Genomic DNA, 25,893 nt, shown 5'->3' with positions numbered 1-25,893 from the left:
GCTAGCAGTGGGCAGCCGACGTGCTTTACCACGTCGCAGCTGTGAACACATAGTAATACGCCTACCGATAAAAAAAAAAAAAAGTGTTTAAAAGTGAGCACTCTCATAAGGCTCAACAGCCCTATTGACTGTAGCGCTCCGAGCGACTGCAGTGGAAACTTCCAGTACTGGCGTTAGGCGCGCGCAGTTTAGAATGTTAGCGCGTGCTACGCCCGACTCTGTCCGGCATCCTACTGGCACGGTATTTTTAATTTTTGTATGACCTGCTATTGCGAAATGTGCGAATAAATTAGATTACGAGTGCTCTTTACCACCAATCAACATTGCTGTCCAGAAATTTCGTGTAACAGCGACACTGAAGAAAAGAGACACCAGACTTCTTGTGAAATGAACATTTATTTTGCTCCATCTAGTAAATGTACGGCCACTTTTGTGAGCCTTGTGGGCCCATAACCCATGAAATGTTGTGCTCTGAAGTGGTCGCTGTAAATTCTGTAGTCAGCGTATACTGCACTGGCTGACTTCCTCAAAAAGTCGCCGCTTCCCGTGTATGCCATCCATGTGGTGTACCTAAATTTGTGTTTAAAGCACTGCACCGCTCTAAGTATAACCATTAAATGTTTCACTAGCATCTGAACTAAACTTTCCACAAGTAGCCGTGATGACAAGCTATTAGACATTTAGTAACATTTTACGTTACCAGAATACGCAAAAAAATGACGGACGATTTAGCGTGGTTAGGCCAAATGCAAATTAGGTGCACCCGCATTTTGGTTTTTACTTTCGTTTCGGTTTGAGGCTCGGTTTAAAAGGACAATGCGATAGCGGTGTGTTCTTAATCCACTGCGCACGGATGGAAGTCGATGGAGACGACGACACCCAAAGGACAGCGTTGAGATTCGGAGTTAAACATGCGGCAGTTTGCCACCTGGCCACCGCGGTACGTGGGCCAACTGCAAGAGGCTTCGGAGAGACATCGGAGAAATCTGAGATTGAGTGTTTATTTTTTGTTAGCGCATTGATACATACTGTCAGATTGGTTGTCTGACAGTATGACTGGTGGTACAGCCTATACCTAGTATTAGTTTTATGACGAAAACATGACTGAGACACAGGAATCTACACGTAACCACCGTGCACAGTATAGTCATAAAAGTGGCTTGAAATTTTACGCTAAGTAATCACATAGTCGAGCTGCCAGAATCAGAAAAATTCATTTCTATTTCTGTCTGTTAAACTACGTCAGGAACGTTTATTTCATGCCCATCAACAGATTTTTCCGGCTGAATAAAAGCTATACCACTCTGGTAATGCTACATATGACTGTCTTTACATTTAAGCAGAAGAAACGACAATTACGCTGAAAACTGAAAGCACAACATACCTGTTGTCCCGTGGGATGCGAAAGAAACTCGTTCCGCACTTCTTGTGCGCACTGCCATTCTTCCGGTACCACGGCACACAGCAGTGACTGCCTCTCCCACCAGGTGCAGTCAGCTGGAAAACGTAAATTACGAGACCATGTCATCCTTCTACCGAAACTGCGTGAACAGGCGAAGCGTTACGAAAGCGGCGAAGGCAAGATGCTACGAACAGGAAAAATATGCTTTTACAAACCTCGAGTGCTGAACGTTGATGCATGTACAGTCGTTATACATGGACGCTCTGTCTCAAATCCCGTATCTTTATCGTTGCAGGGATTCTCCATGTCGTTATTATTGCCTGCTGCAGTAGCCTAGTGATTTCAACATCCTCCACGCATGCGGTGGTGCGCGGTTCAATCCGCAGTGTTGCCTGTTACCTGCCGGTAATGCAATGCGTCAAAGCTTTCCCCTCATCTTGTGCATAGCTTCAGAGGGTTGTTATGCTTGGAAATGGGTCTTTGACCATACCTTGTAATATAAAACACGTTGTGCCCAGGCGCTCTTTGTCTAAACTTGCTCTTGCGCCTATAAAATTCATCATCATCATCATCATCATTCTTGTTGCACTTCTCGCGTCCTCGCGAGCTGTGCGTCTAAAGCACATTTGAACGTCCAGTCGTTCCTTCATGTCGACGACGCATCCCTGGTGGTCATAACTCAAACCGCGGTCAAAAAGCGCATGCAGAATAAAATTCCTGAAAAATATTAGCAGTAAGATGTCTTCATTCCAGGCCTCGACAAAGCTGTCAGCTATCATCTCCTTCGACGATAGCTACAGCGCTCCACTCAGACAGGCCTATCCGTTAGCCTGTTTGTGATCACGCGATGGCGATCATCCGACGATGCGTTTTGTGAGTCGCCCCTGCTCCTAAATGGGGAAGAGAGGAGAAGCAGGAAACGGCGCCAGTCAGCCCCATAAACTCAGCGCCAATAGGGAGCCGAGCCCTCTTTACGACGTGCTTGTTTACGCATTGAAGCGCCGTTCCGAGCGGTCGGGCTGCCGCTGGCTGGCGCCCCCTCGATGCGCCGCTAGCTGGTCGCGAGCCCCCGGCGGGCATGTTTTCCTCGTAACAGTGGGACAGAAAATAATTTCCTATTTTTCCTGATGTACCACAGTTGCGCTAATAGAGCACGCACTGCTCGCGCAAACACGAGCTTCTCAAGGTCTTCCAACGCCGCGAAGCTGAAGAGAAATCAAAGCGACGCAATTCCAATGCATAGTCCTCGAAAGTTATCCTAACACAATAAACACTGGGATGATGTGTCCCAGCTGTCATCCGTCGCCACCCTTTCAAGCACCTTGAAACGCCTCTAGTTGCTACGATTTGCAGTTTAGTTAAGTGTCACGAACGTCGACCTCAATACGTTGTTTATCTGTCGTTACAGCGAAATAATTGTTATTAATACCGAAGGCGAAGCGGACATGCAGCTTAGAAAATACACTACCTTTCGAGCTCTGCCTTCTGCACCGACGCACTCTCCGCCAAAACAAAATCGGGAACATAGGATAATTAGAGGTAATCAAGGTAATCTGGGGAATCAGAGAAAAGGGGGAGCCTGTATGTGCATTAGCCTGAGGCTATGGTGGGGAGTGATACTGACCTCCTTGACCTATTCATGTGCCACTGAATGTTGCGATTCCAAACAAGTATCTTCCCCCGTAATAGTATCACAAGGCTCATGAGAGCCAATTTGTTGGCTTTTCGAGGCAAAACACGAATGGTGGTTTTCTGGCAGGCATGTACAAGATTTCGTACAGTGTCAGAATGGCTAGGAATTTTAACATCCAGATACCAGAATTTGTAATATAAACATCACAGGGATGTTTTAATGATGCGGGTGAAACTAGGAATTCGGAAAGAAATCAGTATTATTACTAGTGGCAAAATCTCTCCGCATAAGCATTCCGATGGACTCGCTGCAAAGTTCACTGCTTTAAGGAATATTATCTACAAGCTTCGCAAAGCCACCCCAACAACGATAGGAAAAGTGGTAAACGAGCCCGAAACAAAACTTCACTGCTAGGTATAGCACAATCTCAACTAAAGCTGCTGTTTTGCTCTGTATACGCAGCTATGGGCACAGTTCCGTGAACAGTGTTGTGCAAACAGCACGTAAACAGCGTGCGTACAGTGTACAGAGCGCCTTCCAGATTGAGGACCAGTTTAAGTTGATCTGTATCGCTAGATTGCCGCTTTGTAATGATACTGATGCAATTATCCCTAAAAAGGGAGCTTTTATACGATAGAATAGGCCACAAAATCATACACAGGTGTTGCCACCACCGGCTTTTCTCGCGGATATCACGGGATAGGATCTTCCGCCGTTCACTGCATAATTGTGATCACGGGGCCTGTTTCGATGTAGATGTGAGAGCTTTAGTGAAGTGGCGGCGGAATTTCTTAGTGCAACATTCTCAGCAATAACTGGGCAATCTGGTGTCATATGAACATCTTAATGTCCAGATAGAATCGATTTCAACTAAGAATAAAAAATGAATCGAGGTGCTCTCAGGGTCCTTTTATCAGGCTAACAGTGCTTGCAAAGATACGATGACAGAGAGAGGAGCCCCATGTGGGGGGGGGGGGGGGGGGGGGGTGGTGAAAGAACTGACACTGACACACAAACGTGTAGCAGCAACGTTTCTTCTTGTTCCGTCGCATTCCACTCTTAAGATGACTCAAGTGTCCTCATAATTGTTTGACTGCTTTTTTTTTCGATCTTTAAATTAGTTAATATTTCTTTTATTACTATGCAAAGTGACACTGGTGGTGTATGATCTTTCGTGTCACATGCTGAAGATCACTGCCCCAAAAGTTCTCTGCTGGCTTGGGTAGGCCCATATAGGCACTCTTCGAGTGCGTAAATAAAGAATGTATCATTGTTGCCCTATTCAGTAATGCTGACATGATTTTCGTACAAGCCGGAAATTGAATGCTTAGAGCTGCGTGTGCCGTCATTTATCCGTAAAGTCAAACATCGGGAAAAGTTAAGGACAAGAAAACGCACAGGGTAACAAATTCGCATATTTGCATTTCTGAAGGTAAATCTTCATGCATTCTTTTTTCATGAAAACAACCCTCAATGAAAACCGCATTCTTCATCAAAAAAAAAAATGGTAGAGATTTGTTGGGTTAATTTATTGGCCTCTATTGCGTGCGCGCATGGTTGTTGCATTAATTTTGCTCAATGAAGGAGAAAACAACATCAGTTCAAAACATCAAAATATAACTCGAATTTTTACTTTTTAAAGCCTTACAACCGGATTATACAAAGCAAGAAATGAGAATAAAGATTTGTAGCCAAAGGACATTTTACTCTACAATGCCAGGCCGTTTAACTTTTGCACTAAATTAATTCTCTCAGGCTTCAGACCGTTTGAAAAGCCCCTTGGAAGAACGCAAGGCAATGGCGCCAACAGCTCTGCAAAGGCCTTTGCATAGTACAAAATTGCGCGCACCCGAGCGAAGCTCTTGTTCTGCAGCCGAGACGGTTTAAAGTGTACGCAGATTAAAATGGCAGAAACACGATCTCCGGACAAAATGCAAGCTTACGCAAATCCTCTTGAGCTGCAACAAGCTCTTCTTCGGCGGTAACGAGTCACAGTTAAAAAGCCAAGTCGGATACATCGTATCGGTGCTTTTGTGGCGCCGATCCGTTGCCGACTGAAGAGGCGGCATGCCGGGTCGTAACACAGTTGTTTTCGCGAAATGCGCCTATACCGTAGCACATGCATTCTTGTGTGCAATCTAATTGAATCTGAACGTTTCGTAATCAGAGCCGGGTCTATGTCTCGACAGAGAAGATGAAGCGTTTAAATGCACGCCACATTTTGTGCGCCTGAAATATAGGAGGCTGTTTTTTCCATGCCTGGAGGGTTCAAGCAAGCTACAAGCGAAGTGCCGCAGGTATCACCTAGGTATGGTACGCGTTACGGGATTGCAGCAATGACGTACTATACCCACTTGTCTCTCCCCCTCAGGCTGCATTTTGCTTGGCAGGCGGCCTTCTTTACTCCGCTCTCCTATTCACCCGTACAGTTTTCGATGTTTCTAAGCAGATGCTCCTCATAGGGTGGAAGAGGCTTGAAAATTTACTGCCGTGTGGCACATACACAGTAATAGTTTGCGTTCCCAGAAACTCTTAGAGCGTGGCTGCAGGGCGGGAAGCTGTTCCGGTCTCACAGGAGACGCCCTCGATTAAGCGTGAGAAGCCGACTATCAAGCGGCGAAGACAGCTGTTTGTTTGGTGCCCAGCTTACCGATTGCAAGGCAGAGAATTAGTCAAAGTGCACGTCAGCACACGTCATATGCACGTCAGCTTACGTCATATGCACGTGTGCACGTCAGCACACACGCACGTCAGCACACACGCACGTCAGCACACACGCAGAGAGTTGACCTTGATACGGGCCACAATACGCAATGAGAGCTTACAATGATAATTCACCAATTAGAAGAGAAAGGCAGGCAAAAGAAGCAAAAACATTTCAGCGCGCACTGGGACGGTACTGGAACCTGAGGCTCAGAGAAGTGGCCATCCCGATGACTGCTGCACGCTTTCTCTCTGGGCCGCTGGCTGGGAGACAGAGGTGCTGACCCTTGGCGTAGAGCGGTAGGGCTTTCTTCGTCGCAACCGAATCGGCATCTCTACCGCACGAGCTTGGCGTCGGCGCTCAGCCTACTTTTCTAATAGACGTGCCACGAATGCTCGTTAATTGTCGCCAAGGCGAGCCGTGCGCAACAGCATCTGTACAAACGTTCTCCCGCCGGGGCACACGTCGTCGTTCGTCACAAGAGGAGTAAAGTTCGAGAAAGCGCAAGTCAAGCCTCATCCTGCCGGACGTAGCCGCTTGCGAGTGAAATGGAGACGGCATCGCTTAACAAGCACAGAAGTACGCGCTTTGCGCCGATAATCGGATAATCTTACTCCGTTGTTCTGTTACATTCGAAGAAGTGCGCGAGCACGAAGTCTGTTCAAGCCGCGCAGGACTCATAAATGTGCGCCGTATTTGTGACACCATATCAACCATTCGCAAGCGCAGCTCACTAAGAACTAGAATGTTTCCTCACGCATGAAACCCTCTCTCATGCTTCAGAGTGCAGTCGATTGTGTCTCACTTATTTACATGGCCTCTTCATCTTCTTGTCAAATATTATTCCAGGTATTAAAACGCATAGCGGCCTGTGGGGCTAAGTATTATTCGTGCTTATTTATATTCCTTGATACTTTTTGTGACATTTCTTGGTTTAGCGACGCAGTCACCTGGGACATTCTTCATTCTGTGTGATCTGTAAGGAAGGTCGGAAGTTCCATGCTACAGGGTCTGCTTCTGTCCATTTTACTGGGACAACCTCGACAGCCTCGCCGTTCTAAATGTTCACAGTATAATGAAAAATCCCATCTTCACCCCTTTGGTGGATTCATAGCTACCGTGAGCGCCCGACTGCACTGCTCTAGAGTAGACCGTGAGGTCTGGAGAACGTAGCCCGACCTTGCAGCTTCACTGTGAAAAAGGAAATACATTATATGAATAGCATGGCTACGGAAACCGATACCTCGTCAACAAAACACAAAAGAAAACAGGAGCATGTTACAGAAAACACTCTTCTGAATGCACCTTCTCACCAATTCTTCTAACACATAACGTTATAAGAAAGCAATAGGTGGGCGGCCAGTACAGTTGGCGCTAGTGTCATGGGATAAAAGCGGTTGCTCAGCCGTAGGTTTTTATTTGTCGTGTTCCCGCTCTTAAGAGTCTAGTAGTTGTTTATTGGCTGTTAATTGCGAACTGGCTATAATCTGTCCCGGTTAGACACGATGAATTTTTTTGTTCTGCCGAATCTGCTAATGCAGGCACCGATTTGTTTACTTTTCGTACTTAGTTTTTTTCAACGAAATAAGCCCTCCTCCTTAATTACTGAGGGTGAAGTAGCGAGATGTATTTGCTCCTTCTTCAAACCAGGCAAAATCTACAATGCTTGCTACACATCTAAATGGCGAATAAAAGGGCAATAGCGGTTTGTCGATCTCTGCGCCAGTCAAAATTCTGTTCAGGGTTGCAAAACGAAGCTATTTGTTTAATATTTTTTAACCCTAAAATTTCCGTCACTGCCTTCTTCTCGAATACTGAAGGGTTCAGAACACCGAAAATTCTCGATTTGCACAACCTTCCTCTTTGGATTTGTTCTCCGTATGAAACCTTTTGGGCCGTGCACAAGTAAATGTTCTATTTTTTCCGTTATTATTCAGTCACTTCTTCCTGGTTCAGTAAAGCAGCTTTGCAATTAATTTGAATTACGTTCCTTGCAGCTTTTCGATTAAGTGATCTTTCTGTACAAGAATTCTGTTAACATGCAAAAAAAAATAGTTGGCCAAGACCCGAAGTCGCATCTCCTGTTGCAGATCAGAAACAAGGCTTCTTTATCAACTCTATAAAGCACATCACCTGCACTCACATTTAGCAGTACGTCAATAACTCGTGAAAAAATGCTCCAGCATCATTTGCTTGCATTTCGCTTTATTATTTCTTCCAGTGAAGCACTGAATTAGAAACTTCGGCATAAGATGGAAGTAGACACTCTATTGTGACGGAAACAGCCAGTGCGAGTTCGAAACGTTCCTCCACTGCCGACGCGACTAGTTCCAAACGCGAGTGGAATTCCGCGCTAAGCCTCGAATAACAGCGCATCCGCATTCAAGGAAACGGGGAAACATCTTTCGGGAGCCCGGATGATTGAAAACCGGGCAGGATCTCGGCATACACAAGTCCTAGCCCGGAAGCGAACAGTTCGCCGTCGGAAAAAAATTGCGAGGAGTCCTGGCGAGTGTGATCCCAAGGAAAAGAGGAAACAGCGCTGGCGTCGGGCGCATGTCGACACACGGTGGGACGCAGTCACCGCCTAACTCTCCCAGAAGCAAGTTGACAAGACGCATGTTGACAAGACGGAAGTTTAGCGATTTCGCTCTCTAAACTCCACGTTCTGCTTTTTTTTTTTGCATTCCAGCCTTGCATACCAGACAGCGGGTTCGTAGAAATGCTGCTCCCTTGCCGTTGTCTTTTATTTACTTTATTTTTTCATTTATTTTTACGTATTTATTTTTTATTTTATTTATTTTTATTTTATTTTACCCTCAGTCATACGTCTTCGCTTTACCTTTGACGCGAGGCATTGGATGCTCACAGTGCTACGCAAGACCTGAAAATATTGATTCAGTGAAAACAATCGTCCGACACGTAGGAAGAGATACAGGGCAAAAAAGCTGCTAGATGATGTTATATGCCTCTTTCTCGTGGAAGAAGAACCTGGCATTCTTCTTTGCCAGGACATTCGTCTGTGTGATTCTAAGATGATGGATATATAGGGTGCGGGTGAATCAACACCTCGCAATTAAAATCTGAAATTCTCTGTCGTTCGCCGCACAGAATATGAACCAGGTAAGCCTGAGATGCAAGTAACATCTTGGGCAATGCATGGGTGTTGTCAACAGTGGTTCATTTCTGGTCATGCCATTGAAAGCCATCGAAGGCCGGATGCGAAGAGGCAATGGCGGTTACTCGCTGTAAATTCCTTTTACGAGGACAGCGCGTTAAGCCCGCTGGCGTTTTTCACAACATTGTTTTCTTCGCATGCCCCTCACTGAACTTTCGGAAAAGCTTCTTTCTTATGTTTAAGAAAACAAGTGGCGCTAATCGAGTAGCAGCTTTACCTTTTTTTTTTTACCTGAAACATGCGCACACATTCTGCGCCTCCCTGGACGAGGAGAGAAATGTAAGAACAACAGATACATAACCATCACCCCCGTCTACACTGGAATACTTTGCTATTCGACTTCCTCAGATTGTTAAATTACAAATTGCTTTTTCTGTATATCCGTTTCTCCGCATATCAGCAGCTGATTCGTTTATTTTCAAACTCTGGCATATATGCCACCTTTGGTTGTTCCTTGTATTTCTCATCAAACCTCTTTCAGCACAACAGTGTTTTCATGTTCAGGTAGCCTGATAGTTGTCCTGGTACGGAAACCACAATAACGATCAGTTTTCTTGATGCTTGACATTGAGAAGTCCACCATGAAAGTCGCACACTGAAATGCGGAGTACACCACGCTACATGCTTTTACTGACAAGCACTTCAAAGTTCATGCTGATTAGGTTCGAAAATATTTGTGCGGATCTCTGCGTCCGGCTGCTGCTTAGAAGCAGTCTCATAATACTCGTACCCTTATAAACAGCTACCCTTGCAGTATACTGCATTCCACATCTGCGTAAGAATTATAAACGTGTGCGGAAACTGACATCCTACAAGCCGGTACCTTGAACTGCTGCATTCATGTCCCACCAATTTGTACACAATAAAGCACCGCTCTGAACAGCCATGTAGCTTTGTAAATCTACGTATCGCAGGCACTTAAATACACTGCTTTACACTATTTCTGCAGCTCAAACGACGCCATGAGGTTTACTGCAATCATAGCAGCAACTTTGGCATGGCAAAGGCTAAAGAACTGAACTGAACGTGACGTTGTCAGAAACCACATCCTGACGTGACCTGTCCGTCTCTTGAAAGAAGATCGAACAAATATTAGATCTTATCTTTGAGATGTGTCTGCATTCAGAGGTATACCTAATTAACACCATGTAATCACTAGTAAAGCATGCAGTGGTTACGCAGAACACCATGGTGTTCTCTCAGCTCAGCTCCAAATGTAAACAGCCCCAAGAGGCTGATAATTGCTTGATGTCCTGTCGATAGGCCGGGCGACTGTTTTTATGAAAAAAGGCGAAGTTTTACAGCGACCTCAAGCGGCACCAAAGCACGTTCTTTCCGTCCGCATGCCCGAACAGCTGTGCTAAAGAAAATAAACAGCAAGATTTCATAACGACGTTTGTAAATAGAACTTCGGCACCCTTTACCCTCTTCCGGGTCTTCTCCGTAATCCTCAATTTATATTCACCAATTCCGGAAGGGACGCGCACACAAAAGGCCAACGAAAATGAAGTCAAAAACAAAATCAGCGGAGAGTGGGGCGCTTTCACGCGCTTCCTAGAACGGTTGAGAGAATAGGAGAGCACAAAATAAAAGCGCAATAGAAACCATCTAATATAAACCATCTAAAAGCTGTCGCGCATCTCCTTTGGGCTAATATCGTTTTATTGGTAGCTTCAAATAAAGATGCATGCGGGAATTTGGACGGTTTGGGCAGCAATTCCTCCTGTCTATAAAGACGACAATGGCTCTGGCACGATCTATTAAAGGCTTTAGTGAAGAAGACATAAAAGTAGGCTTCACGATTGTCATTGCATGCTTCGTGCTTACAGAACAGGCGCCTGAACGATAGGAGTGCTTGGAAGAATTTTAAGGTCGTAGCAGGCTTTTCCGATGATGTCGTGGAGGCCACTTATTCTGGAATAGTTGACAAAGTTGCCTCGTAGACATTTTATGAACGTGATCTTACTTCGTCTGTTTGTTTCGATTATAAGCTCTAGACTTTCTGTGGTCACATCTCTGGCATGTTGTTGGCCTGCCCTGTCTCAATTCTTATGGTTTGATCGTTTTTTTTATCATGGCATGCTTACGTATCTCACAGGAGCTCGTCCATAGGTGCATCTGTAGAAAACTTTAAAAGGGCGCAAACACACACGACCACAAAGTACAAGAGACGAGACACAAGCGCCGACTGTCAACTGATTTTTATTGGGGCAAGGGAACACCTTATATACACAGCAGCATACACAAGATAAGAAGTTGCAGAACGCACGTGCATGCTGCTGTGTATGCTGCTGTGTATATAAGGTGTTCCCTTGCTCCAATAAAAATCAGTTGACAGTCGGCGCTTTTGTCTCGTCTCTTGTACTTTGTGGTCGTGTGTGTTTGCGCCCTTTTAAAGTTTTCAAATATGAACCAACTTGCCCAAAAAGAAGTGTTAATGAAGCATCTGTAGAAGCGCAATGGGAGACGAAACCAAAAGAATGTCCCATGTCTAGTCGGAAAAAAATACAGAAAATATAGCGTCACAAGAGATATGCTTTTTTTTTCAGATACTGTCAATCCCATTGGGATTTTTACAGGATGGGCATATAGTAAAATACAAATCGAATACAAATGGAATGGTATACATTAAAAACACTGTTATTTGCAAGTAATTACATGAGTATGGAAAAAAAACACAGATAACAGAAAATAGAACACATAACGAAACAGCCTTTTTCACAGAAAAGGGTGCAATTTTTAGCATTGTAAGTAATATGTTCATACAGATGCTGTTATATGCAGTGATACGAGTGGTCTGTTGTACTTTTACAATTATGATTTAATTATCTATTTAATTATCGCGCAACTGTTCTTCTACCAGAGTTACAAATTTCTGCAAAGATGCATTAGTAGTGATAGAGGGGTTCAAACTATTCCATTCTTTTATGGCAAGCTGGAAAAATCAATATCTGAAACAGTCGGTTCGGAATGCGTACTCTCTAAGGGTTAACGGGTGCTTATGCCGGGATGGTCTGGATTCATCTACAGATATATATAACGAAGTATCTATGTTTAAAGTGTTATGAACAAATTGGAACAATAATTTTAGTCGTGCTAGTCTGGCGCGTTTCTGTAACGTAAGAATACATGCTTGATTTAGTAGTTGGGATCGTGAATCACTGGTCCTGTATTTGTTAAAGATAAATCTAGTTGTCTTTCTCTGCACTCCTTCTAGTTTGTTAATGAGCTGTTGTGTGTAGAGAAACCAAATCGTGTTTCCATAGTCGAGAACTGATCGTATAAATGTGTTATATGCTAACAGTTTGGTCTCCGGTGGCGCTTCTCGAAGCCGACTTCTAAGGAAGAACAATCGTTATAAAGAAGATGATACTATACTGTTAATATCCGATTCCCATCTTAGATCATGTGAAATGATTAATCCAAGGTATTTGTGTTCGTGAACTCGGGTGAGCGATATGTTATTGATGCTGTACACACATTCGGACCTTTGTTTTTTACGGGTTACAGATAAGAAGGCTGTTTTTTTTAATGTTCAATTCCATTTGCCATTTGTGACACCATATTACCACTTCATGAATGGCGCTGTTTAAATCATCGTGGTCATTTATAGAGTTAATTTCGTTGTAAAGGATGCAGTCATCGGCCAAAAGTTTAATTTTAACTTGTATGTTAGAGGGCAGATCATTAATGAAGATAAGAAATAAAAGTGTAGCAAGGACGCACCCTTGGGGTACTCCCGACGTAACGAGCGCCGTAGAAGAGATTTCATTGTTAACTACAACATACTGAGATCGGTTAGTTAAGTAGTCCTCGATCCAGTTGACAATAGGGCCGTTACCTAAAGTTGATCTAAGTTTGCTAATTAGTTTTTTATGGCTTACTCTGTCAAACGCCTTAGAGAAATCAAGTGAAATCAAGTCAACTTGCTTTTGGTTATCAATGCTCTAGAATAAATCATTTGTTAGTTCGAGTAATTGGGTGATAGTTGAAAGTACCCTTCGAAATTCATGTTGAACAGGCGATAAAATGTTCTCTTGCTCAACATAACTGGTGATATGCTTTAGTATAATGTGTTCCAATAATTTTCCTACCGTGCACGTTAGTGATATTGGTCTGTAATTTGAAAGCTCATCTTTGGGTCCTGTTTTGTGAATAGGAATAACTTTCGCTATTTTCCGTTCATTAGCTAGACTACAGGTTGATAAAGATTTATTGAACATTAAATGTAAATATTTCGCGTTGAATTCGGCATATCTTTGCAAAAAAGTGTTTGGAATATTATCAGGACCATTCGCTTTTTTTTGTATCTATTGATAATAGTAGGTGCTGGGACATGAACTTTGCGCTAATGAAGTAAATTATCATCATAGTGCAGTGCCTTTTTTAAAGTTCCACAGCTGCATTTAGTCACGGCAGCTGTTCCCAGACCTTACAAAAATATTCTTTAGTTACAAAGGGGCAATCGAAAACTTTTCTTATTATTTCGGCCCCACCCTGTAACTCATTTTTTTACGCAGAATGCACTGACAACACGTGTCATGCCGCTATAAGAAAGTATCCAGGATGAAGAGCTACTCAGGCTATTGAAAGCGTTGCAAGCTTTGCCCAAACATCTGCCTTCAAGCTTTCCAATATCTCTTTCAGATTTAAAGCGTTCATATGCCTGAAAGCTCCCTTCCAAGCTTCAGACGCAGTGTTCATCTTTGGCTAATCTTGTCCATGCCGTTAGTAGTATAAGTCACGTGTGGCGAATCAGAACGTGACGTGCTGGGTACTACTTCCTTGAAATGGACATCACAGATAGCAAGGTCTTGGCGCTGTGTAAAAAAAAAATGGCAGCGGCATAGCTCAGCTAAGCCAGGATATACATAGCGAAAGCTGTTTCGTCTACCGACATTTCGGTAGTGACACGCTTTCGTTGGCGTTCAGCAGCTTGGCGGCGTCTCTTCGCGGCACATTCCTGTCGTTCTTTGGGCATCTCGGCCGCCCGCTAAGCTTTTCTCGCCTCGTTTTCAGGCTGTGGACCAGCCATGCGACGACTTCTGGGTCGGAAGACTCAATTTCACGCAGCCTGTACTGCTGCCGTGATGAGCACGACCCCTCTCCTTCCATGGTGCGCGTCTGAGGAGCGAGCGCATCGCTTCCGGCTTATCCCAGCTGCGCGGTACGACTCAGCGCATGCGCAGTGCGGCACAGCGGCTGCGGTGCCATAACTGCCATGGTACTGGTTGAGCTGGTAACGGCGCATGCGCTGTAGTGGGCTTTAACAGACACCGGGAAGTGTGCCTCTGCCAGCCTAGTGTAGCTTTCGCTACAAGAAACAGAGTATAATTGCGTAAATAACACCTGTATTAAGCTGCTTTAAATATTTCTAATGATACACATACTATGTGCTCCTGGCTACTACCTAATGCAGAAACAACGACCGAAAGCGTCCCACCCAGAATTCGGTGTAATAACTTAGTTGCGGTGTTCCTTATTTACTTTGCGTTCATGCATGCTTTCACTTACTTCCATGACATCTGGCGACATGCACAGAGGGCCATAGCAAAAAAGGTGCCAAAGCCAAACTTTCAGTCCCGTGTATTGCTTCTAGCATTTTCAGACCGCGTTCACTTTCGAATCTTTGGAACTTCATTCTGTGGCCAGAATAATAGGCCGGCACGGGCAGAACGGCTAAAAAAAAGAAAGTCTCGTGTCTGTACAAAAGCGGCAAATTTAGACAGTAATGGTCACTGTATTCATACAAAAGTAATTTGTGGCGGCTTTGCCAGCGCGAAAAATATTGAAGCATTAATCCCCTATTTAGAGGTTTCTATGTCGTTGAAAAGACTGGGGTAGGAAATTACAGAAACAAATTTTCTTCCCTCGTAATCTTTGCAATCCGTTTATTTTGCGCGTACATTGTGAAACAAAGTTCATCGTTTCATGCTGCTTGTGAATAGTTTATTTCTCAACGCCCACCTCTGAACTACTAAAAACGGTGGGCAAACTTCGCTGCACGATTGACTATGAGCCATACAGCAATGAATATCGTACGAGAAAACAGCGTGAAAGATCATCGACTACAGCTTGTGCTCTACATTCATCAAATAATAAACCCGTTGCAGCAACCGGCTTTTTAATAAATGATGATCACGATCCCGGATGTGCTCTAGGCCGCTTGCTTAGTATTCGAAACACTGCTACAAATTGAATGGCCACCCAGCCCCTATTCATCCCCATTCTCTTTCCATGGCTCATTTTTCGGCGCGTCAAAGTATTGCGGTTGCTAGACGCTTCGCGTTTTTGCAGACTTTCGCGGGCGCCAAAAAACAACGCGATCGGCTGAGACCCATGCCTCAATATCTGTAATATGCTGCTGTGTTGATTGTCCGGTAAATATCGTTATATGCTCGTATTCGAGATGCGTTGTTTGCCGCTTTGAAATGTATGGGCGGGCTGCAAACTTTCCAAACTTGTTTGCATGCAGCCGAATTTGTCAGCCTCTCCAACCCTTTCTGTGTACGTACCGGCGATCGTCTGTCATACTCGTATAGGCTGCCTCAGTCGCTGAATTTGCGGTGTGATGCGTAGTAAAGATGGTCAGCCAGGAGAACGAGGGGAAGGAAGAAAGAAGAATAGGAGAGAACAGCATGGTTCTGTCCTCGATTCACCAAGGCCTATAGAAGGTGCCTAGGCACAGGACAAGACAAGCTAGCCGAGCACAATAGTCAGTTTACCAGTGCACCTCCGGCTGCTATCTTGAGCTTAAAGGGATACCCCTTTGCCCGGACTGAGAAGCGCCTGCGGATCAGGCTCACAGCACAGAACACAGGGCACACCCAAGATTCCGACCTTACCAGAAACATTCCACATTTCAATATAGCTAGATGAGTACATGATCGAAAAGGTCAGCTCGTGATTTTTCTATTCTGGTTCGCCAGCTGACCTGGTTTATTAGGAGTAGAATCTGAAGTCTTTGAAGAGTTTTTTTTTTATATGGAAACTCTTCTATGTTTTACTTCCGAAATGCTGAGCGTTTCAATTGCACCAGTTAATTAAATTTACTATATTTTTCTCCTCTCTCAATAGGGGACATTCTAGTGAGAGCGTTGCTTCTACTTGAGGATGCGGCTGCCAGTTACAAAATTAGACCAGGTATAAGGGTCAATTAAAGTTCCTTTATTTTAGTTTGTTTGATGGCAATCGAATTTATGACGAATTTTCAATCAATAGCAAAAAGCTTGATTTTTTGCTGTATTTTATTTTTTTTTCTTAGATCACCCATTACTAGGGCTTTCTTATACTGTGTATGTCTGACGTATTTTGTTAGTGTTTGTGTGTACTATACAGCAGCGTGAAGATAATTACCGAACACCTATTCATCGTCTCGCGCTCTAAGAAATTAAGCAAACTTCAAGAGCATACAAAGCGTTTGTATCTGTTTTAATTTCTGACCACACGTAGTCCAGCAAAAGTAGCACACTTTATTTGATATTGTATTCAACTTCAGCTCCTACTTGCAACTCGCCAAGCGTCTGAATTAACTGAGCAGTCTCTTGTGCGAGCTTCTGCGCTATCGATTTGAGCGGTCTATGGCGCACACAACCAATTGGAATGACCATGTACGTCAACTTTCATCTTTTTCATCCACGAATCGCTACAAACCTTGTCCAACGTAATGAAGAGAACAAATCACCAGCCAATTTCCCGTGAAATTGGATACCTGCTCCACTTGTCTGTTGCTGGAGGCCACTTTATTAGTCAAATGTTTAAACATTTGACTAACACTGTTCCAACTTCGAGTTAATTCGCTATCGCCCTGCCATAAGCTTGCCGTCCCGATGCGATTTGTTTTGGGGTGTGTTGCAGAGGACACTAGAGAAAGATTTTCTCCTAAATTCCTACAGTGTGCGCTACCTTGTTGTTTCCCAACCTGACTCGAATCCCTATGATATGATTGTTCTGATTGGACTTCATAGCCTTCGGAAAACGCGCATGCAAGACCGCAACGTTGAACCTGTTGTTTCGCCCAGAATTCACTTTCGCCCAATGTTGCTGCAGGTAACGGACATTTACGAAACATTGGACTTTGTACCGGATTGGTTTCCTTTCCTGATGCGCTGTATATCCTTACCGGCCTTTCAGTTATTATACGTTACTATTATGTTTCTGCCACGTAGCGCCTACCTAGGTTCTCTGTAAATAGTTGTTTTTGTGTGTGTGTATACGCATACACATATGTATATATGTGCTTTCAATACAAAACCATGTAAATAAATACCATGAAATAAAAAAAAGTCCCGGTTTGCTCAATTGGTAGAGCGACTGCTCCGGTGAAGCGGTGGTCCCGGGTTCGAAACCCGGACCAGGACGAATTTTTCTTTCACTACGAAGTTTCTGAGAAAGCTGTATATTTTTCCTTTGTAGCCATTTGGCTGCGCTCGGGTGGATGTCAATGAGTAGTTACTCCCTTAGACCACTGTATATATTTTTTTTTAATGCAATCCAGCTCACTGCGGCATCTTGGCCAAAGAGAGAGCAGACCAAGCGGCCCGTAAAGGTCTACAGCGTCGTAACTAAAGGCGCATTTTCTTCACAAAATTAGATGCATCCCAACTCGTCAAACGATATACCCAGGATGAAAAAAACCGTCTCTGGAACTTGCCAAGTCATCATTACCTTTTTTTCCATTCCATCGACCCCCAGCTGAAATTCAGACTACCACTAGGGCTTGCGCGTCATCTAGAAAAAATTTATCATTGCCCCCGTCTTAGCATTGCATTTACAAACAGTCTACGATACCGTTTCAAGCAAGCAAAAAGTCCGTACTGTGACAACTGCGGCTCAGTTGCGACTGTACTTCATATTCTCTTCGCATGTCCAGCGTACAACAACGAACGTGCGTGCTATGAACAATGCATGCAGTCCGTCACCCAAGTGTCACTCACAGTGGACTCTATATTGGGTCATTTAGGCTGCTACAGACAGCAGCGACGTGCAATGACATTCTTATTTGCCTATTTATACGCTATTGGTGTTTTATACAAATTCTACATTGCCCGAACACGGGATCACCCTGTTGTGCATGCACAGAACTTGCCTTCGGTCTCATTCAAAGAAGCCATCAATCAGCGAACTATTGCGATATAACCCTCTGCAATCGCCGCATTCTTTTCGAGCGCCCCTCCTTTACTCCAATATTCCCCTTATTCCCTCCCCTACGCCGGGTAGCATGTCAGCGAATATTCATGCCGGCTAAAATCTCTGCTTTTAATTAAAGAGTTCTCTCTCTTTCTTCATCTTTACAAACGTCGTTAGAGTGTGTGTCATTCTAATTACGCATTCAGTCCTCATCCCCGCTTTTTGTTGTTTTTTGCGAGGAGACAGGCCGGAGCTCAGAAAGAAGGGCTAAGAAAAGAGTATTAACTTGTTGTAAGCTAACGAATCTGCTTAGTGCAATAGATCAAATAATAATTAAAGATAAAAAGGTAGGTGATTTTGAATTCTTGAAATTTATAGTACAATTCGCAAGGGAATCGTTTTCTGTTGCTCTCTATCCGTTTCTTTTTCACTTCTTTTGAAGAGGCTTGACGATGGCGCACGCCGGCTAAAGCTGACCGTTTTGCAGTCCTTATCGAGAAGTTCTCCTTCTGTTCTCTGTCTTCTCTGAAGACACATTACCAGGAACAACTGAACAATTAAGCGCAGCAATAAAATTCACGTAGGCTAAAAGAGGAGAACAAATGCTCAACTTGCGTGACTTTTGATGCATTCGCAACGCGGAGCGATTGATTAATGAACGAGGTATGCATTTCAGTGTGCACACTGCACGGGTAATGACCCGTGAAATGTGGGTCCGAATGGAAAACGGCGGGTTTAGATCTTTTGTGCCCATGAATGCGAGGAGAATCTAGAAATAACGTACACGCGTTTTTATTCAAGCCTGCATTACAAATTTTTGCTGGGCAACATTAAAAGTAGCTTTAGAAGTGCCGATTCAGGCTCAGAAAAAGAAAACAGCGGAGTTCTACTGAACTTAACCTACCACATTTTCTGCCTCTTTTTGTTAGCTACAACTGAGCTGCCGCAACTCTTCTTGAAATCTAGGAAAGAAATAATATATTGCCGTGTCAGGATGAAGATTAAGTTCACTTTTTTCTTCGGCTGTTCTTTACTTTTCAAATATTCCTATATTTAGTATATCAACGTAAATAGTAACAACCTTAATAGCAGTGGTTTATATGGAAAAAGTACAGAGGGCAAAACAGATGTCTAGAACGACCGAAATGTGTGTCCCACAGCTCCCAAAGCAACTGCAACCAGGAAAGCAAAAAATTACGATTAAACCCTGTGAGTTGAACTGCACCTGCTTACACACATATCATTTCTAACCAAATGTTGTCGCTCGTGGTCACCCGTGTTCAGCCTGAAACAAGCCAAAAACGTGTTTTAGGCAAGTGTTTTGCTCTCTGTACTCACAAGTACCCTTATAAGAACCTTCAACAGATGACAATGTTGCATGCTATAACATGAATGACTGCTGACTTAGCAAATCAGCAGTACCTGCACGTTCGTCCGCAAGCGCAGTATTGGCACACAGCTAACGAATAATAGCGTTCCACCTTAATCATATGATGAATTGGGGGGGGGGGGGGGGGGGGGGGGACCTCTCGTATTTTTTTTTTTTTCAGTGCGAAAGTGGAAAGTGTGAGCGCGGAGTTTTAGAAATGCAAGGAGATAGACCTCAAGAGGATTCCGTTCGGCTGCCATGCATTGAGGAAAGGAAAATAAGCAATGACCTACACTGACACTGCGCAGTACATGGGTTCTAGCATTTCGCCTCCATTGAAATGATACCGTCGTGGCCGAAATCGAAATCGCGTTTTTCAGCTCAGAATCCGAGCACTACGACACTTTGCCACCGTGGCGGCTAACTGGTGATAGTTTTATTACTGTGGAAACTCTAGGGTGTTCACCTGCAGTGTTTTATTGTTGCGTGCGTCTTCTTACGAGAAGAAAAATAAATAGGGGTCGGCAGTGGAGGATATTCCGTCAAAAAGTCCCGGTATGCCTCACCAGTTGCAGCGCGAACTCCATCGGCCGCGAGCTTCCGCGAAAATGTGATTAACTCGGAAGATCACATCAAAAGTAAAAAAACTGCCCCGTTCACCTCCTCGATAAACGTGCAGCGGCATTACTAGAACAAGCGGAGCGCAAAACCAGCTGGTAAGATAAAAAAAAAAGAAACGGACGGAATGTCGGATCACTGCAAGGATTTGTTTCCGCGGGGCAAACTACGTTATCCAGCTGTAATTACGCGGTCGCCGCGGGCCCCTTGTCTCGCCATGGCTGCGGTGCTATATCCGAATGCGTTCGCATCAGGGTCCTGAGCTCGGCAAAGTGGCCGAACTGCTCCTTCATGAGTGGTCCGTTTCCTGGTTTAGTGCAAGACATGTGTCTGCTCTTCCTGCTTGGCATGTTTGCTTCTACTGCCACGGTCTGCTAAGGCATTAATGACAGATTAGATTCCTTATCCGAGCCCGAAACGTGGAGAACAGCATATCTGGCTTGACGCGTTGACATCGTTCTAGTTGCTGGGCGCGCATGTCATATTCGTGTTTATGCGCATATAAGCTCTTGTAATGGATCATACAGCCAACCAGAGATAAAAAACTAGGTTGCTAAACGCAGTAAGGCCTGCAAGCTTGTAATTTTGACACTGGTCCTGGCTCAGCACAGAAACACTACGCGTAGGATTCAACTAATTGAAGCTGTAGGGTTAAAATTTCGTTTGCTTTTATTTTTAAAAGCTGTATTTGGGCTTTAAACTTTGCCAAGAATTAGGACTCCGAAGTAATTGGAGTCCTAATTCTTTATATTACTTTGTGGTTGGCATCTTGTGTTTGCTGACGGAACAGCGTGTTTCTACCGTTAGTGTTTATCTCCCAAAGCGTGCTATTGATACCAGTGTTCTTGTGTTATGCGCCAGTCTTGCTTCTATATGCCTGAACAGCGCGAGCATGTACAAAGCATTTTTCTTTCTTCTTTCTTTTTATTAAGGCGGAAGCCTTTAATGCCTCATCGTTGTAAGCAGGAGCTGTCGACAGAAATGTCACGCTTTTCAGTTGGTCGAAACAGTCGTAACGTCATAGTGCGCGAATTTCAAACGGGGCGAATTGTACTTTGGCTAACCATGCAACCAATTAAAGGGATTGTATAGTGATGCTCCAAGTAAGTTTGAGTTTTGTTAATTGCTTATTTAACCAATTAGTCCAATTAACCTTTCTAGTCATATCAGATAAATAAATAAAACCGAGTAAGAAATTGGCCGAGCTTGGGAATCGAACCCCGGTCTCCAGAGTGCGAGTCGAGCACGCTACCACTGCGCCATGCCAGCTCGATGGTTTGGAATGAACAAAGGTGCGTCTAGTGAATACGGTGTCTTCGTTCACTCCCATCTTCCTCCCTTCCCGTTACGGCGAGGTTCAGGTGTGCACCGAGATATGCGAGACAGATACATTTCCTTTCCTCAAAACCAATTTACTGACGAGCAAGGCGTATTTGTCCGCGTTTCAGATTGGTCCAAATTGTCGTGATGTCACCACGCGCGAATTTTGACGGGTGTCCACCGAAATATGTGAGACAGTTACTGCTCAACTTTCTTTCGTCAAATACAATTTTCGACTAGTGCTACTGAGATATGCGAGACAGTTAATGCGTAATTTTCTTTCCTCAAATACAATTTTCATTTTCTTCATTACGGCCCCTCTTTCTTCTTTCACTCCACTTCCTCCCTTCCTGTACAGTGCGGCTCAGGTGTCCACCGAGACGACAGAGAATTACTGCGCCATTTCCTTTCCTTAAAAAGCGTTGCGTTCAAAGGGCTAGGCATCGCGCCGAACGGGTGGTGGCGTTCAATGGACTCCGTGGCAGCGCTACAACACGCTGTCGCGTTCCACTCCTAAAGGCGAAGCTTAAGCGTCATTAATTGGCAGTTAATTAATGCGCCAACAAAATTTGAAGTGAACAATCGCGTAGCAGAATGCAGCACTCAGGCTTTCGCCTTTCAGCACTTTAGCCGCTAAAGTTTCTCGTAATTTTTTCTTTTCTTCTCGGTGTTAATCTGCTCAAGCAGGCGGATGACACCACTGTTGTCATTATCATGTCTTGTCGCGCTTTTTTTGCACATTCTTCACAATGCATGCTCACTCCTGCCAAAGGCCTTCTGCGAAGGCTGGCAGTACCTCTGAAATAAAATTAATATTCGCAGGGCCTTGTGGTTTTTCGAAAGCTCTAAATCACATCAAAACTAAGCACTTCGGCAGAGGTTAGCTTAATGTTTATTAAAATTGCACTTATGCAGTCGTACTTGTGCTTATGCCAGATTCATTTATGGCACAACGAGGTACTAAGTGGACAAGGTAGGGAATAGGCTTGTCGTGTAATGTCTAAAGCAAATGAGGTAGGCAAGTCGTATAGTTCCCAAAGCTTTGTTGTTTTTGTTTTCAAATATCTTTTTTGAATTGCGGAGAACTCATCAAAAAAGAAAAACTGTCGGCGAACGCATTGTGGTCGCGTTACTTAGTAACTTCAGAGTCCTTCTTTGTTCAGTTCAAATTGCACTTTTTGTAGTTTCTTGTTTTCAGGAATGCAGTACATCGTTTATCCTAGCGTCAGTTACTATTTTCATGTGCCAGCTTTCCTATAGATTCCATCCAGACATCGTCTGAACTAGCAAGAAGCTAACGGCAGAGCGAAGTATTTTTTTTTTATATCGGCACGATTATTTTTAAAGATCGTTATTCTCCAGGCGAGAGCTCTGAAAAAGGCGTTCTGGTTTCCAGCAACGGATGTACAGTATAGTCCATAATAAACATCAAAGAACGACACAGACCCTCTATTCAACTCAATGGCTGGCATGCTCGTGACTCAGCACAGAAACACTACGCTTAGGATTCAACTAACTGCAGGCTGTTGGGATAAAATTTGGCGCGCTTCTTTTATTTTTTAGAAACTCTACTTGGGCTTTAACATTTACTCTAGAATTAGGACTCCAACCTAATTAAGATTCGCAGCGCCTTAGGGTTTTCCGAAAATTCTAAATCTCATCAAAACTAAGCACTTCGGCAAAGGTGAGCTTAGTGCTTATTAAAAATGCACTACATGCAGTCGTACTTGAGCTGATTACAAATGCCAAATTCATTTATATACTAACTGGACAGGGTACGGACCAGGCTGGTCGTGTAATGTCTAGAGCATATGAGGTAGGCAAGTCATGTAGTTCCTAAAGCGTTGTTGTATTTCTTTTCGAATATTTTTTCAAATGCCGGAGAACTCATCGAAAAAAAAACTGGGCGAACGCATCGTTGTCGTGTTAATCAGCAACTTAAAAGTCCTTTGAGTTTAGGGCACATTGCACTTTTTGTAGTTTCTCGCTTTCAGAAATGCAATACTTCGTTTATCCGAGCGTTAGTTACTATTTTCACGTGTCAGCCTTCCTAAAGCTTCCATCCAGACATTGTCTGAACTAGCAAGAACCTAGCGGCACAGCGAAGTATTTTTTTATATCAGCAAATTCTTTTTAAAGATCGTTATTCTCCAGGCGCCATCACTGAAAAGGGTGTTCGCGTTTCCAGCAACGGATGTACAGTATAGTGCGTAATAAACATCAAAGAACGACCCAGAGCCTCTATTCAACTCAGTGTCCGGCATGCTCTCTAGTCTTATCGCGTCTCTGAGCCATCATTTTCTTGCTTACTCTGTATGCAGAGCCGCAGTTGCGAAGCAAGCGAACCGCGCACACAGGGCATGCACTGAATTTTCGGCTGTCGTATATCATGCATCTTGGAGGGGGCGCATCTTTCCTTTCCAAATACTAAAGAGTGTTGGAAAGAAGAAATGTTCTTATCTGGTACGAATGGCATCTGCAACACCAGCAGCAGAAACGGCGCAATGAGTATTGACTGCGAACACCATTTATCACGGAATAATCGTACAAAAGAGCGAACCGACGTCTCTGAAGGCATTCACTTTTCTAACGCTGCAGACGCACAAAGGGATGGCGTTAACATTCCCATTATCCGCAACTGTATAAAATGTGCAAGCGGTCAGTGCGTCGCGGCAGTGAATGAACACTTTGGTCAGTGCTATCTTTTCCTGAACATCATCTTCACAACTGTTAAAAAGAGTGTTGTGAAACTTTTTAATGGGAAATTCATACTCGTGTGACCAATTTTGAAGAACCACTACAAAAAATCCACAATGCAGTGAAGGGGCTTTGATAAGTCATGTCAAATAATCCCTGCTGAAAGACTTCCCCACAAGAAGCGCACACACGATACTAAACTTTTACTGTCACGGACACGACTGAAAACGCGTATCCAGTTAGAGTAATCATTTTTGGCAGACCTTTTACAGGGCAATCAAAGTCACCAGCAGAAAAGGCAATTTCAAACCTTAAAACATGAGAAAACACTAAGTAGGTTCAAATTTTAATCTCGAGTTTTAATGAGAACGGATCTTGCATGACAGCAGAGTGGCATATAAGTAACCTTTAAAAATACATTGTATTATGAAGAGTGACGTTAAGCCTGACCACATAATCGTACCTGCTACTTATCTGCACCTTGTTTCCATGTAATTTAGCTTTAAAAAAAACACATCGCATTGGAGCAGGAAGTCGGGTAATATATAAAAAATGTTGTCAAAATCAAATGTGACGTGACCAAGCGACATGTTTCGCAGCCCGCATAGGCGTTCGATCGTACGATCTCGGCCAGGAAAAGCAGAAATTCAAAAATCTTTTGGGCGTAGATTTTGTTAATACTGAAGATTGATATAGTAGGTTGGCCATAATGAGCAGAACAGCTGGCCAGCATGAATTCTCTAGATGTTAAGTCGGTAGCAGCACTTTCCACCGATATCACAAACCTATTTTTCCTCATCCGCACGATTAATTGGTGTCATGCGTAGAAACCTGTATTGAAAATACAGGTGCTGTCGCTTTTCAGAATGCCTCAGGTATAAGTATCGATGAATATTAGAGATTAGCACGTATTTATCTGCCATCGACACACGCAGAATAGAGGGAAGGCACGCTTTACAGAATGAAGACATTTCTATAGTATTTTGTATTGCGCCTGTGTTGAACGATTTGTTTTTGTTTTGTTTTTTTGGCGCAATGCGATTGGATATTGAGTAAGCGTTTATGAAGGAGTAATGCTTTAAAATTTTCGAGATACGTGGATGACCTTCTGATTATTGTAGAAAAAGCAACAAAGCCCCATGACGATGACATCGAGAACATTTAAAGCACTTTCAAAGGATGTTTGCACCATTCAGTTTTAACCCATAACCTGCCACTTAATGACTGCATTCGTCTGCTCGACTTCTGGTTTTGTTTTAGCACCGCACATATTGAATTTATACACCATGGGCCATAAGACTGCCTTTATCGTACGAATACGCCCACTTGAACTTGTTCAAAAGAAGAATTACGAAGATTTGTTATCTTAATTCGTGCTACAAATGTTGCTCGCACACTGTTAAAGAGAGCATAATCAAATAGCCTGGTTCAGCTCTGCGAGCTGCATGCCTGAGTGAATTGTTGGAGTCGGTTGTGTAAAGCATGCTCAGAATGAAAGAGAGGAACATTTGAACATTACTGAAAAACAAAAGCGTAAAAAGAAAAGGAACAAGGTGTGGCCATACTTTACCTTCATATGGTATCGCACTACCTCAAGATAATCGCTCAGAAGGATGACGTCAGGTTTCATCCCTGTGAAACTCATGAAACTGTGTAGCGCAACCAACCCGGTGAAAAATTAGACGGCTGGATGCGAAATATAATACCAGCAGCAGTTTGTTGATTGTGATCGGGTGTTGTTAATCACAGACAATTACACTGTGTTAAAACGTACAAGACAGCCCGGCAGATGTCTAAATTTCAGTAGAATTACCACAATTGCAACGTGAACTTTATGGCATCA

The sequence above is a fragment of the Amblyomma mixtum genome, chromosome 6 (genome assembly GCF_055824585.1).
Source record: "Amblyomma mixtum isolate Tamu chromosome 6, ASM5582458v1, whole genome shotgun sequence".
NCBI classification, from domain to species: Eukaryota; Metazoa; Arthropoda; class Arachnida; order Ixodida; family Ixodidae; genus Amblyomma; species Amblyomma mixtum.
This window is presented reverse-complemented; position numbering follows the sequence as displayed.